Genomic DNA, 14,773 nt, shown 5'->3' with positions numbered 1-14,773 from the left:
CACCAACGTGCTCGCCTAAACACAGAAGCCAGTCAGTCACAGTAGATTGCAAGCAACGTTACAACATCTCTTGTCAAAACATCTCCTTTCGTCCTGGAGAGGAAATGCTCCTTTGGACACCCATTCGTACACCCGGATTGTGTGCGAAGTTTGAATCACGCTTCCTCGAACCCTACATTATTACTGAACAAACATCCGCAGGGAGCTATCATGTTGCTCCCGTTGCGATTTCTTCAGATCGTCGTTACCGTGGTTCGGAGATCATTAACGTTTCTCGCCTCAAACGATTCATTCAGCATTTCATTCCTGGCTAAGTCCCGGCCTGGCTGGTCACTGGTGCACGTGGGTAAATTAGTGTGAGCATTATTCATACGCTTCATCTTCTCGTCTGTACATACTCATCATCACCGTTTTGGGCCTGTGTTGTGTCGCTCTTGCTCCAGAGAATAAAGCAGAGTCTGACAGCCTAAACATTGTCTCACAATATAATTGGTTAAGCTTCAAAAGCCTAGCTTCATGCTTGCAACTAAACTGAAAGTGCAATAATTACTATTAATACACTTTATCACACATGATTTGTTAAGCAGCATGTGAAAGTAAAACGTCATTATTTTAATATGCAGATTATTTGTAAAGTGCTTTATGTATTACGTAGTCTAATGTGCAACTGTGTGCACCAGATAAAAGTGCTGTTGTGCTGTATAGCGTAGAACAGCTATGAGACTGGATTCCTAGACTGACGATTTAAACTGTTGCATGCTAAATTTCTAAAGTGATTTTTTACTCAGTGGTGTTCACTTTAGTGATCATCCTGCACATGTAGTGATTAGTCCCACACTATACTTAAGCCCAGACACTGCTGTATTCCAGCACTTGATTTTACAATCCTGCACCACCTGCTTTATTATAATCTCAGGTGCTCTCCTGAGGCCTCCGTTTGCTGAGTTACGTGTGCCCTGCTGGAGCAGTACTTGCAAAAAATCCGATCTATCGTCACGACAAAAAAAAAAAAAAAAGAAAAAAAAAGAAAGGAAAGAAAGCGCCTCGCAGCGCAAAAAGTGGGCCGCGACTTCTGCAACACCAGTCAGACCCTTGCCCCCCACCCCACACACACACAAAAAAGAATTATTTATTCGGTGCTAGGTGGAATCGAACCCGCGTCGCATATACTCTGATAATGCCGTCTGAATATATATTCAAACACGATCTACGCGCGGACTTCAATGCGGTGCCGCTGGATGGCGCAGCGTGTTCAGTGGGAGGCGCGAGAAAGGAACCCGGCTGCTTACGCGACCCACAGAGCGCGTCTCTACGGCGGCAGTATAGAGGTCACTACATTGCTTCAATGCTAAGCATTAACGTCGGCATTCACCATGAGGTGGGAGCTGCCGTAATTTCTTATACGGAAGAAATGCACAATCGTTCGTGCATTATTTATTTTCAAAGCACCCGCGTTCGACGTCACATGCCTACGTTCGATCACGTGAATTTTCATGCGTGCGCTCATGTGTGCGCTTATCTATTCACTTTGCTTCTTCTCAAACGAGCCAGTTATTGAGCACAGTAGGAGCTAGGTGTTGCTGAAACCGCGTGGGAATCACCTGTCGCAATTTCAGCTCAACGAAATATTTTTCGCACTTGTATTACGAGATACCTAGGGAAGCTGCATCGTTACTAACAGCAGCGAAGACGAATCTGACCAAATTTGACTGTTGTTGTGACAGCTGGCTGACCTGTCGCGTGCCAGTATTCACGCGAAGAAAGTGCGATTCGGCGACGATGTTGTGCTCCACTCCACTGCCTTGCACGCAACCTAGCGATGGTGACCAATGCCAGTGAAATTTTTTCAACTTTTGTTCGCCGCTTTTGTGATGAGCAGCAAAGGGTACGTTCGATTCATGTGTTCACAGAACCGGCGCTTAAGTTCCGGCGATGCCGGCGCAGCTGATAAACAGTGCCATGGGTGCTGGAGCAGCACGTGCGGTGTACTCGGTTTTGAATCAAGTGCTGAGGTGCAGGCCGTGTCAGCTGCTTTTTAAGGCGAAAGCCCTACGTGGCTTATACCCCCGACGGTCTGGGAAACGCGGGGCGCGGTACTGAAAGTCATATGAGCTCGCCTCACGCAGACACGGGCTCGTACCACTGCTCGCGCGTTCGTCATCTTCCACAGCTGGCTCCAACGTCGCTCATCATGCCACTCATCATATCAGAAAGAGAGAGAGAGATCGGCAAAGTTAAGAGGGAGTTCGTTCAGGCACGCGAACCCGCAAGCTTATGTGGAAGTCGAACCTACGACCTTTGGTTTAATTAGGGCGCACTTAATTAAGGTAGCGTCAATTAAGGCACTCGAACCCACGAACTTTGGTGAGAGAACAATGTGTTCGAATGAGAATGTCAAGTAATTTAGTATCTTTTGAGTGAGGAGGCTTTTGGGGTATGCTAAAGTGACTCAATTTCTTCCGTCAAGTTCCAAAACATTCCCCGGTGCTGTGCCATAAACTGTGTTGCTTGCTCGGTCTGACAGTGCTGATAATCAAGCAAATCTGACAAGAGCTGGGAAAAAAATTTGCAGGCCTGTGCGGCACAGGCAGCACCTCCACAGCGTAAGCTGGAGGAGCGGCTACATAGGAGTTCCATTTTCGGCACTACGCAATACAGGTCTTCGTGGCAAAGTATCTTCGCGTCTTTTTCACATCATCATCATCATCAGCTTGGTTACGCCCACTGCAGGGCAAAGGCTTCTCCCATACTCCTCCAACTGCCCCGGTCATACACACATGAGCAATCTGAACTGTCCGCCCGTTGTAATGGCAAGCTGTGGCATGTCCTACTCTCTGCACAGTGGCCTGCTGAGCCCGCTGTTGCTTGGTTGCAGCTGTGTGCGTAGCTCTACAAATTGCTTCAGGTCCGTCCCTTGTGAGGAGGTGGCATGACGTGTAACGAAGAGTAAACGCAGGTATCCAGACTATGTGGCGCACATGTCGCATCCCTTGGCCCGTGGCACTGTACATTGCTGTTGATGATGGTGATGATAATGATGGCATCCCCTTCGAAACGGGATGGTGACAAATAGTCTCCTAGCCTGCTACATCTAGGATCAGCTACATTCAGCAGGCAACTGCTGCATGCAACTACTACATGTCGGGACATCTTGTGTAATAAAACGGAACTGCAATGCAAAGTTTGTACGCATGGGTGCTACGCGGTGCACATGTCAAATGGCACATTACAGTGGTAATGATGATGATGATTTAATGGCACTCCCTTTAAACGGGACGGTGAAAACAGTCGCCTAGCCTGCTTGAACTAATCAGGTACATCATACATACATTTCTTTCATTACATCAATATTTACTCACCTCCGTAATCTTCTTTTCCCTCCTCAAGACTTCTCTGTCTACCTTGCACTGCTACCTATGTAGCTGCTACATGGCAAACCACTTGGCGTAATAATATGCAACTGCAATGTAAAGGACGCACGTATAGACGCTACGTGGCACGAATCTCGCATTGCAAAGCAAGTGGCACTATGTGATGCTAATGATGATGATGATTTATTGGCATCCCCTTTGAAACGCGGCTATGACATGGTCAACTAGCCAGCTTGGTTAGACTATGGTGTCTATAGTTAGACAAGTGGCATGATATGATGCTAATGATGATGATTTATTGGTGTCGCCTTTGAAATTTAGCGGTGACATGTCACCTAGCCAGCTTGATTTAATCAGGTACATAATGTATATTTTTTCTAGCATTCTTGTATACATCTCCTTGAACTTTTTTTTTTTCCTCAAACCTTCTTTAACTGCCTTGTACGGCTACGTGTACATCTGCTACATTGCATTCTACTACCTTGTTTAATAATATGCAAGTGCAGCGCAAAACGTGCACGTATAGGCGCTATGCAGTGCGCATGTCGCATCACATGTCTCCTCGCTTGCTAGGATGCGTTTCTAGGGCATTTTTCTGATGCATGCTAGCGAGTGCTGGTGGGGCTCAGTTGGTCAAGATGTTCCTTGCCTTGTCCACAGAATGGGCATTACACCAGCAGTAAAAACATTTTTCTTTAAGCTGCACACCTCCACCCTGCCAGTTAAAACATGGCTTCAGGAAAAATGGCAAAGCCTTTAGTGCAATTCAAAAAGACAGGGACGTGACAGAGACACAGGACAGCGCTGTCATGTCCCTGTCTTTTTGAATTGTGCTAAAGGCTTTGCCATTATGAGTAAACCGTACCAACTAGCCCAAGAATCAGCCGTGTTGGACTATATGTACCCTGGAATACAAGCTGTAGACTTTGTAATCAATCCGAGACAATAGAACATTGCTTTATACTTTGTCACAACGCATTTCATTTTTGGGACATTTTACAAAGAACTATGAAAAAGGACCTTCCTCTCGCATCTTATGGTATCCGGTTCCTTCCTTTCAAAAAGACAGCCAGTAATACACCACGATTTGTTCATGTTATTAGGACTTCATTCATCATGGAGAAGCCGAATGATCGACAGACATGCTGAGCCACCTAACTCGACAAGGTCTATCTTTCGAGAAGAGGCTGCCCAAGTGCGTAGTGTGGTTGCTACCTTTGATCCCGTACCTAAATGGATTTCGCGTCTGGACGCTTGTGTTTGTTTGCCCGAATTATTTACTTTCATTGGACTGCGTACCATGTGTGCACTTGTTTCTCATGTATGTTCAAATGTAATGTAACCATTTTGGATCGACACTACTCATAATTCCATGCAATAAAGAAAAAAAAAAAGCGCTTGCGTGGCTCAGTGGTAGAGTAGCTGACTTCCACACAGCGGGCCTGGGTTTGTTACCGGCGGGAACTGGGACTTTTTTTTTCCCCATTCCTGGCGATAGCTGCTATGGACACTGGCGGCAGCAGCAGTGCACACCCTCGCCACCTGAAACAGCTGTTGGAATGAGCCCATAACAGCTTGCGCTGTAAAAGCACCATTATATTAATTTCCACAACAAATTGCGATGTTGGACGCTTTTCCGGTCATGAAAAGTCGGGAGAGGTTAGGGAGCACGTACTTGTGCACTTGAAGCGCCCACAAACATCACCCATAGGTTTATTCAATTCAGCGAAGTTTTTTTGCACCTTTTGACTGTGCACTGTACCTACGCCTTTGATTCCCCGAGGTGTAGCGGTGAGCCCTGCGACCCCGTGCTCAATCGAACGGGGTGCAAGGCAAGGTGCCACTGCAGTGCCGTGAAGCCTTAAACCTTGCAGCAAGTGGGTGCAGCCTGGCACACCATAACTGGCAGCACCTGCACCTTTTCATTTGTAGTGACGTTCACCTTTTCTGAAATGAACCAACCTTTTAGCGAACATTGTCTGCATGGTGCTATGCACCTTAGCTGTACAACCTCGCCAGCAGGTATTGGGGATTCCCTGCACCTCGCCTGCAGCACGTCGCAATCGATTCACCACATGTGAATCAAACGGACCTTGTTTGTTTGTTTGATTGTCCTCTGTCACTGGCTCATTCATACCCACTATGGCAGATCGGCCAAGATGCGGATAGAATTAGAAGGTGATTAGTAGTTCCAAGAAAACAGGAGAGATGAGTGGGGGAAAGAAAAGAAAATAATATGTATTTAACTAAAAAATCGTTTTGAAACAACTATAAACTCAACACTTGAGCAAGCAACCTTGTTACATTGCCAAAGAGAGGAGGCTCTGAGAAAAAGAATTTCAGAAATCACTCCAATTTTTCTAAATGTCGCTTCTTAAATGACTTTCCTTGAATATGTGAATAATCTACAGAGTAACAAAAAGGATCAATTGTCTCATCTTCACCCCAGAACGAACACAGTGGGGAAGGAGCTAGACCAGCCCTGTGTTTATAAAATTTTAAGGAAGGTATTTGACACTGTAATCGTGTGAAAGTTGCTCCAGTTTTACGAGCTTGAAGGAAATTACTGTGCCAAGGGTATTGTTACTATGCAAAATTAGTTGCAGCTGGCATTTTTTATGTTTTCATGATCAATGTTGACAATTAGCATTTTGCTTACCGACGCTGCTCGAGGAAAAGTTTTGGGGGAAGAAGTGAGTGCTACAAGCCTACATTGGTCTCATCATCAGCTTGCCGATCCGAAGCTATACTACCTCCTTCTATTTAGACATGCATCTGTTGGAAAGGAATGAAGACTTATTTAATCCTTTGACGCTCGATTGGTGTGCTGAGGCACAAAATGTATCTTGTTGCTTTTAATTGCTTTTTTTTTATGGCTTAGATACAAGGTGCCCAAACATTAGAAATGCACCCGCATACATGGAGTCGTATGGAGACACTGTGCTGGTAATCCTTGAATTATTTCTCTCACTGGCAGCTCCGTTGCCAGACCGTCTGTCTGCATTGTGAACAGCCTTCTTTGGCTCTTTCGCCCATGTTTGTGGGGGTTGAACTTTGACTGCTGATAACAAAGGCACTGATGCATAGGCGTGCGCACAACAGGTACTGGACAAACGCGCTGTCGTGCGAGAGCTTTGGGACGTCTGGAGGTTTAGGTTCTGCAGTGGAGTGCTTGGTTTATGCAACCGCTAACAATATGCTGGTTATACAGCTATGTTCTCAACTGAATTATGCAACGAAACAACCAGCTCTACCTGGACATTCTTACTGCAACAAATATAAGTGAATGGTTTCTAGAAGCACTTGGTTATTCACTTACATTGATAGTCGTTGTAGATGATTTCTGCACAGTTATATTTTAACTTGACTAAGTGAAGTATATGTTGATTGCACTTGATCCCTTGCAGTGAATCCTATTGGTCCTTGTAAAGTATGTCATTTTGAAGCAGTCTTGTTGGGGTCTGATAAATCATTTTGTAAAGGTTTGCGTGCACATTCAGTAGCAATGTCTTATTTAGATAGCTGCAGGAGTGAGGGTACCACGAAGGATATTTTCTTGTGGCTGATGGATTTGAAGTCCACCACAAGTACAATAGCTTTATTCACAACTGCCTCGTTTTGCAAACTTGCAGCCAGTTGTGCATTGTCAATCATGCAAATCGAACTAAATGTGGCAGTGTGTGCATTGTTTAGTTGGGGGCTAAAATGTGCACGCCACAAGGTTGTGTCTCAATATTCCAGACTTGCTCGGTTAAAAAAGAACAGAATGAGACTGGGCATAAAGTTGCATGCAATGACGCTTTTCTAATTTTTTAAAAAATATTTTGTTTGTGTCGGTGTGCATTAGTTGATTTACCTCACTGGAGCCTAAATTCTTGAGATACTTCAAACGCCAATGAGAGTGCAGCAAGCAGTATATCATGGGATGTGGCACACTTGCCTCTAATGATGCTTCACGTTGTGAAGCACACAACAGGAGTCTCATGTGCTTATGTCACGAACACACAAGATTAAGCACTAAACTTTGTTTCATTCATAGCAGGCAACACTGTGAAGGCTCAATAGACTTCTCTCACTATTTGCATTCGTGACCAAAAAGAAAGGCATCACGTGTGGAAGAAAAATACGAGGTACGCGCTGTGTAATTTGAAGTCAAATTAGGTTTCGTACTTCTGCGTCGCACAACATCGCGTATTATTACATAAATGGCGTCGGAGATTTACGCCTGTTTACCACTGCACAAGTGGACTAATGTTCCTGTGACTAGCAGCCACAGTGCAACACTTGCGCTGCTACCAGAACATAGTATGTCGCCTACTAGAAACACAAATGTGCATAACCAGTGTGTGATATGACGTAAAGTTGCATGCAACAAGTAGCATTTGTAATACATGACATAGTTACTTCATAAAATGTTGCACGTCAAGAATAACTGCTCTGCAAAACGTGTGGAGTGAGACTTCTGTGGCCACACTACTTGCGTAGCTTCCACAACGTTGGCTCCTATGTATGAAATGAAGTATAATTCTGGGATATTACTCCTAAAGTACTAGTCATACTACTCCTTAAGTCACTGGATATGCTTGCTTTAAAGCATATATGAGAGCTTTAATTGCGCCCAGCTTCCAGTGCCTCATGCAAAATCTTTGACATTTGACCTTCTATAGAAAGAAAAAGCTTTTAGCCCTTCCATAACAGTTTCCACAAAGCGAACCTTGAACTCCCAAGCGTTAACTACTATCCAGAAGTTTTTGGAAATACTGCCTCCAAGTGACTGCATACCCGAAAACCCGTAGTCCTGTGTACACCTTTTGCATTTTTTTGTTTGCCTGCCTGATAACGTCCCTTAACTTTGGATCTCATTATTTTTAAAACTCCTGATTGTCCTAAAGGTCCCATGCAGATAACGTTCCCCAAAGGACTGAGAATAGTTTGCAAGGAGATCTCGTGCCTTCTACTCGCACATCTATGTGACTCTGAACTATATACTACATGTGGTTGCAGGTTCCTGAACAGCAAAAGAGACGAACAGGTGGAGCAATTGCCTGCCCATACTTCCAGGTTAACATTGCCTGTAATATACACCTTAACCAACCATGCAGTTTCACAAAAAGCAAGTGCGACTAGTTCAGGCTGTGGGTAGCTGTGCTTTGTTTCTGAGATACAAGGTAATTCCAGCACCTGCAGTTGTATTTGGCTCCACCTTCTCGCAACTCCATGCATGCTATTTTGTATTTTGCAATAATTTCCTTGTCAGATATAAAACTTGCACTTGTTGAGTAAGAGCCCCTTTTACAGAACAAGTATTAAATATTCTGGGTGGCTAAGAAAGACAAGGCTTGTCTACAGGATATTTTTCAAGCAAATGCATTGCACATGAAAATTTGACGAAGTGCAAAAAAAGATATTAAAATGTTGCATTTAGCTTTTTTTTTTGGTAAGGGCTAGGAAATTGAGCATGATCCATTGATCTTCGAGGGGTTTACGTAATGTATTAAAAGAGCACTGTGGCTGTCAAAGACACCCTAGCAGACACATTCATATTATTTTTCTTTACCTGAGTAACCACTGAACTACCGTGGTGGGTTAGGAAGTAGTAAGGTTAACACAAACTGCATTATAATACTCAATGCCACATGTGCCACCCACTTTCATTACAGTTCTCGTCTGCTGAAATGTCTGCTTCATGCTCTTGTTTCTTGCAGATGCCACAGGTGTCACGACTCAAGGTAGCATTCAGGCCAGGAGCCCTCCAGGCATAGGGATGAGTATGTCCGAGAGTAGGAGTGAAAATGAGATATTTGTATGCATATTGAAGCAAAAATAGTCAGATTCTAGTCAGTGCTCCTCAGAAAACTGCAGCAAGCTAGTTCTTGTTAAACTCATAAGGGCATGGTCACTACTTTAAGATTTGATTCTCTGGTTTCTCTGGGTTTCTGGATTCTCTTTAAGATCTGGTATTGCACAATACTTGCTGCAAAACCCTCACAATTTGCAGTGCAAGTGAAAAGAAAGTCACAGTTTTGCCTGAAAGGCGAAGCATCGATTGTGATAGCAAATTAGTGGATAGGTATACGAAGTAGGAATAGTAGTTTCATCGGCCGTATAAACTTCCAAACATAGCCATACTAACTAAATTAACAAGCATGGTGTCACGCACACATGAGCAAACATGAATACATCTCACTCGATGACCGCAGAAGCTCACTCTCGAAATGCTGCAGTGAGGAAGCGCGACAGCAGCAGTGAGCGAATTGACCTTCATGCCACATCTTGCATCAATGTGAACTAAGCTGCAAAAACACAGCGTGCAGGAGACTCCTCATCGCAGATGACTTTCAAGATACAGCGGCCTGGGCGGGAGCACGCAGCTGCACGGGCTGTCTCGAGTAGAATGTGCCCCCCTTCCTACCCTGACCCCGAAGCTTCCTACCCACTTTTGTCCCTTGCATATGCAAGATTGAGCTGCAATTGCCGGCTCATTCTCTCACGCTTTCACTCGCACATACAACATGCGGCGACAATTTTATTGCCCTTTGACTTTATACGGAACCTCACGGCAACGCCACCTGCAGAAATGGGCCTGGAGTGTCCATGTAATTGCTATTGTGATAAAACTACCAGCCTGGTAAACGTTACTGCAGAAACCAAATGCCTACCCACCAAAGTAACACCATGTTCCCATGTCTTTCACCATATCAAATCAGTTGCAAGAAGTTGTTAGTCCTAAGTTGCCTTCAGTGGATTGGAATTCTGATAGATCATGTCCCACTTATTTACACATTAGTATGAGGTCTGGCTTCAGTAGCTGGCTCAGATCTATGCTGAAAGTTGCTTTCCGCTAGCCGTAATTTCTCTAGGCAGTCGTATATGCCCTATTGGTCTTTAGCAGTTCTAGGCTAAATGATGCAATGTATCTGATGTCTAAGCCAGGTGCTCATCCTATGCTGTGGAGTCACGATGCACTGCATTCATCCTGCCGCTCACCCTCCAATAGCTGGCGATTGGAGTTGGTCAAAGTTTCCGTTTCACCGCTGTCAACCTGTTGTTGAGACTCTGGTTTTGATTCGTGGTTCATAGTCGGGTGTCAAACAGAGGGTCACTTGCCTATGCTGCCGGAGCTCCTAGAATGTGGTAACTGGCCTGTGCTATACACGGGTGCTGCACTAAGCCAACTAAGTGGACCCAAGCCATTGTCCATCTGTGTCGTCGGTAGCTACTTGATAGTGAGGTGAGGTCAAGAGGTTAAAGCAAATGAATGGATTTTTGTTACATATTTACAAATGGCTCCATGGTTATGGGAGCACACTATTTCTCAGCAGTCTACACAACTGTATGAAAGCACAATACATGTCGGAGCACTACATCTCGCAGCCCAGCTGAGACACGCTGAAAAAGTCTTTTTAAAGTAATTGTTCTGTCTATGTTCCCAGACGAGGGAATTCAATGACCTTGTCCTGGCCAATTCGAGTGCTCAACTCTTCGCAGCACTCTGCCTATCTTGTTGCACCACCTTGTCAGACTCCGCCCCTAATGTTGTGCCTTCACTGCTGCATATGATGCCATCAGAAGCAGTTGGAAAGTAGGAGCTCACACCGTTCTCACAGAAGTCGTACATTGGCTCCTTGCAGCAGTTAATTGGCTGTCTGTGACGGCAGCTTTGGCTGCTTGCAGCAATTGCGGTTGCACGAGTACATTGCCAGATGACAGCCTCTTGAGAAACATGTAGGCTTCGGCAGACGAGTTCCACAATGACAGTGATGTCGAGTTGCTTGAATAGATGTTCTTGACCTCTTCACAATTCTGATGCACTGCCCCTCAGGAATGCTGAGGTTATCAGCAGTCCCATGACCTCTGCGCCCAGTCAGGAAACCTAACATTTACGCAATTTCAAATCTTGGTGTCTGATTAAACAAGCCTACTGACTGCAATGCATTGCAGTTCCTCCTATCATTTGAACATAGATTTCTGCCAAAATTATAAAGCTGGTACATCACCTCTGCTTAATTGTCCTATGGCTTCCAGGCTGTGCAATAAATCTAGAGTTGTCACAGTTAGTTTTGTACGACTTGCCACATTCTCTTGCTTAACAATTCGCCTGACTTTGACCCTTTTTTTTTTGCATTAGGGCCACTCTGGCAATATTGTGAGGTCCATGGATTGTAACAGTATTTCTACTACATGTTCTCTTTGGCATGTGTAATATTGTGACATAACATTATTCAATTTCATTCAAAATGAATTTTAAAGATCATCACACATGCTCTCGACTTATGCACATGATTGTGTGATTTTTTTTTTATTAATTGTCCTGTGCTTGCTGTCTTCGGCACCTACTAGCTGACGGTGGTGACCAAGCAGCGTGTGTTTGCCAAGTAATAATTTTTGCACATGTGCTCCCCTTCACTGCAAGGTTCATTCCTTGGCTGTTAGACATATAGTATTAAAGCACACAGACCTCCTAATAGAATGACACATAACATTCAGTGGCTTTTGTTGTTGTTGTTGTTAAATGTTTTATATTTGAACTTGATGGAAGCGTTCGGGCTCACAAAGCCAAGTTATGGTAGGCACTTGAAAGAGGACACTCTGTTGGCGTTCACTGTGTTCACAAAAGGTAGGCTCTGATGTCATCACACGTAGTTAATCTTCAAGCTACCCTGACTAGTTTCGGTTTCAATACATTGTTTTTTTTGCTACTTAAAGTTCTAAGTTTCTAAGCTAATGAACCTCCTGTACTTATGATAATGGGATCTATGTAAATTTAAGAACAACATTTCTTCTAGAGGTATCCTTTAAGGTAAATTCACGCTGTAATGCAATTCCTGACTCAGTGCAGTTACTCAACTTGGTGTCAATTACTGTGAACAGCGCAAAACTGGCACCTTGGAGCCATGTCACAATTGATCTCTAGAATCAATTGATATTTAGTCCATTTTGTGAGTCTGTCTTCAGTTCTTTTTTCCCCCACCCTGTACTTCCTCTGGTGGGTCCCGTTTGGGAAGTTTAGAGGATGTGGCCAACAGTAGCTGAAAACATTCTACAAATGCCGTATTGGCAGCAGGCAATGACAGCCAATTCAGCAGGAAGCCCAGGAAGAAGTGGACAATGTTATAGCAAGATTTTATGCATAGGTTTAACAATGAATATCTATGTAAAAGTATTCTTGGTCATGTAGGCATGATAACCAGCGTCAGCTGGTGAACAGGGCAAGGTAGGCCAGATAGCTTCCTGGTCTGAATAGACCAACTGCAAGGAAGGTGACCAAACAACTTCGTCCGCTCTCAATAAAGTTCGGCGATCATCATCATTATGTAACCCAATACAAGCTGAATTCATTTGTTCAATTCAAAATGTGTTACAGAGCCCTTCAGTGGAAACAACTACATTACTCATTGCTTACTTAAAATACCCTCAGGCATTGGAGAAGGAGGTACTTGAAAAGAATAATGAAGTACTAAAAACAAAAAAGTAACAGTATCCATCCAAAGTCATGCTGACTTTCCTTTTGTATACATGTGTGTGTGTGTGTGCACTCGTAGACACTAACACGACTAAAGCATTCAACAAGGCTGGTTACACATCACATTGTTCTTGTTAGTTTTTTTATTATGAAAACTACAGCTAGGGAATGAGACATAGGTGACAACACCGCACCATGTTGGTTTGTCTTCATCTCGTGTCCCGTTCCCTACCACTGGCTCGCCTATTAGTTCAGCAAGGTTTCATGCGAGACACTTTTCCCATTTCTAAAGAGCTGTGGTTGCTGAACCTAAAAAGCTACAAGGCGGTCATTTATCTTATTCGTGGTTGCAATGTTACCTTGCAGTATGCCGCAGCCTGTTCAGGTTCTTAGGCTTACTTCCAGTCATTTGTGTCATGTTCAGGTGCGTCAGGGCCTAAACCTTGGGCTCTTGTTGCTATTGGTATTTATTAATAATTTACATAAGAGATCTGCAATTCAGAAATGTTGCTTACTGGTAGCTTATAGTAATTGTATTTGAAAGTAATATTACTGCCATTTTCTGCAGAAAGACATCACATAGATTGAGCAGTGGTGCTCGATAAAGAGGGGTCAACTTAACTTTGAAGAAAACTTCCGTTATATATCTTTTAACAGTATGATTCACAGCATAATATTCTAATATTGTCTTGCAGGTGGAGCAATATGGTGGTTGAATCAAACCAGGTACATCGATCGCCAACTTAGCTGCAAGCTGGATTTTTGCATGCATGTATCCCATGTTGTTGTAAGCATGTATACCATGATTGCTTGGAATTGTTTAATAAAAAGATTTCACAGGCTGAAAATGCTTTTGTAGCCTCTATTGTACTCTCATCCGGCCCTGCGTTGTATTGTAGAACTCTGCGTGTATATTATAGCAATTTGATGGCAAATGTGCTGCAGAAATTAGTGTGCATAGCATGTGACAAGACACATAGGCCAATGTTTTTACAAGTATAAGTCTGTCCTGACGGACATTGGCCTCGAGGCTTTATGTGTCAGGAGGCTTGCGCATAATGTAAGATTTTTGCATCTATATAGTAGTATACGGTATGGTTTGCTGTGATGGCATTGTCTTATTTACGATTCTGTGTGCTGCCTACCAAAGCATAGAAGCGTTTGCATATATTTTACACAGACGAACCAGCTGCCTGCTTTATGACGCATTTACAACAAAGTTGCAACACAGTGTATTACACTACAGTTTTATTTTAATGTTGTGCTGTTATTTCTCTGTCATGAACTTCTCGCTGTGTCATAACGTACTTGATAAATTGCAGGACACTGGTACCTATATTTTCCGATGATCACCATCAGCAGACTATTTTTATGTTCACCACAGGACAAAGGCCTCTTGTGCTAGCTCATTACAAGTTATGCCTGCAAATTTATTAATTTCATCATGCCACCTACTTCTCTGCCATCCTTGACTGCGCTTCTGTTCTCTTGGCACCCATTCTGTGATTCTAACAGAATTACATACATGAGGTTGTCTGCCCTACGCATTACGTGGCCTGCCCAGCTCCATTTTTTCCTCTTAATGTCAACTAGAACATCGGCTACTGCCGTTTGCTTTCCAATCCACACTTGTCTTTTACTGTACGGCAAATTGCTGTGAGACATTTAATACCATATTGTGTGCAATATGTATTTTGTACATGACATTGTGTACTGTCGCAGAGGCCTCTGGGCTGTTGGGAAACACAGAAATCTGTCTGTCCATTTGCCTGTCTAATTAAAAATTGTTTTTAATGGCAGAAAGAGAGGTACTTGAAGACATATTATTGAGAAATGAAGAAAATACTTGCCTTCATATAAGTGTTTACAACTCCTCGATGGTGTCGCTTGCTAAGTACAAAATCTTGCTTTGATACTTGTCTGTACTGCCTATGTAGCT

At 43.6% G+C, this 14,773-nt stretch overlaps 1 protein-coding gene and 1 long non-coding RNA gene across 6 annotated transcripts in view; both read left to right on the top strand.

Moving 5' to 3' along the window:
- The window catches only part of LOC126528558 (uncharacterized), an 89,338-nt gene that overhangs the window by 34,998 nt on the left and 39,567 nt on the right, over window positions 1-14,773 (top strand). The window lies entirely within an intron of this gene.
- On the top strand, window positions 531-13,682 carry LOC129384044 (uncharacterized). 5 transcript variants are annotated; one of them, XR_008611798.2, is made up of 6 exons: window positions 1,401-1,885; window positions 4,475-4,566; window positions 6,253-6,317; window positions 8,376-8,432; window positions 9,077-9,139; window positions 13,530-13,682. It is a non-coding gene; the product is annotated as an uncharacterized lncRNA (long non-coding RNA). The 5 variants fall into 5 exon arrangements; XR_008611799.2 differs by lacking the exon at window positions 6,253-6,317 and having other exon boundaries at window positions 1,403-1,885; XR_011889997.1 differs by lacking the exons at window positions 1,401-1,885; window positions 4,475-4,566; window positions 6,253-6,317 and adding an exon at window positions 531-1,378.

This window comes from Dermacentor andersoni, chromosome 9 (genome assembly GCF_023375885.2).
Source record: "Dermacentor andersoni chromosome 9, qqDerAnde1_hic_scaffold, whole genome shotgun sequence".
NCBI classification, from domain to species: domain Eukaryota; kingdom Metazoa; phylum Arthropoda; class Arachnida; order Ixodida; family Ixodidae; genus Dermacentor; species Dermacentor andersoni.
This window is presented reverse-complemented; position numbering and strand designations above follow the sequence as displayed.